The 1047-nt window shown below is 64.6% G+C and overlaps 1 non-coding gene across 1 annotated transcript; it reads left to right on the top strand.

Annotated features, from left to right (window-relative positions):
* Positions 1 to 462: 462 nt before the first annotated feature.
* Positions 463 to 616, top strand: LOC136685997 (5.8S ribosomal RNA). Its single transcript, XR_010800248.1, has one exon. It is a non-coding gene; the product is annotated as a 5.8S ribosomal RNA (ribosomal RNA).
* The last annotated feature ends 431 nt before the right edge of the window (positions 617 to 1047 follow it).

Genomic DNA, 1047 nt, shown 5'->3' with positions numbered 1-1047 from the left:
CGAACCCCGGATGCGTTTATAAACACCCGAAAGGAGACGGCCGGTGCCCGCCGGTCCTGACTAGGTGGGATCTACCCAGCGCCTTCCCCTAAGCGGGGACTTGGGAGCGTACCACCGGGCCTCGCTCATACCCTCCGGGGTGGAGAGCTTGGCTTTGAGCGCACGCCTGAATGCCTTAGACCGGGACCCGTAACGCAGCGAACCAAACCCCTGGGCCTCGCCGGGAACGGCGGGTGCCTAGACCCCGGTCTCCTAAACCACGTAAGTCTCGGGCACCTACTCGGGCGATCGTCCCCCGGGCCGTAACTCCTCGGTCCGGTGGTGACGCCCAGGTTCAATGACCTTTCCCCCCCTGCACGGGGGTGGAAGGCACCCGGCTTGAAATATATTGGCAAAAATTGTCTCTTGTTCGAATGGCTTCCTTCGCCCGGCCTGTAACGGGCCGGGCACAAACCCGAATACGACTCTTAGCGGTGGATCACTCGGCTCGTGCTTCGATGAAGAACGCAGCCATCTGCGTTAACTAATGTGAATTGCAGGACACAGATCATCGAAATTTCGAACGCATATTGCGGCCGCGGGGGTCCATCCCGCGGCCACGCCTGTCTGAGGGTCGCTTTACCCATCGATCGGTCTCCGCGCCCCCGCTGAGAGAGAGAGACCGCGGCTGGAAGCTCGCAGGGCCTGAAAACGGCCCTTCGTCTTCCCAAACGAAGACTCGGTTCCGAGCCAGTCCACGCGGCCCGTGTTGCGAGAGAGCTCCGTACAGGGAACGGAGGGAGAGCCGAGTAGGTCCGGGTCCACGTCCGTTACGGTCTCTCCCCGAGTCCCGAGCGGGGCTCCGCGCAGTCGGACGCGGGGGTGGCGAGTGCCGATTAAACCCAGCGAGCGGGCGAGTGAGCGGGCGGGCGAGCGGCCGGGGTGGGGGGGAAGGTGTCGCGGAGTTCGGTCTCGTGCCGGGCTCTCGCCCCTCGCCCCTAGCCTTCGGCCCTCCGCCTCCGCCCTCGCCCCCGCATAAGAAACCTCTGTGTGCGGCCTCAGATCAGA

Source organism: Hoplias malabaricus, unplaced genomic scaffold (assembly GCF_029633855.1).
Source record: "Hoplias malabaricus isolate fHopMal1 unplaced genomic scaffold, fHopMal1.hap1 H_1, whole genome shotgun sequence".
NCBI classification, from domain to species: Eukaryota; Metazoa; Chordata; class Actinopteri; order Characiformes; family Erythrinidae; genus Hoplias; species Hoplias malabaricus.
Note: the sequence above shows the minus strand (reverse complement) of the source record. Positions and strands in the feature narration are given on the sequence as shown.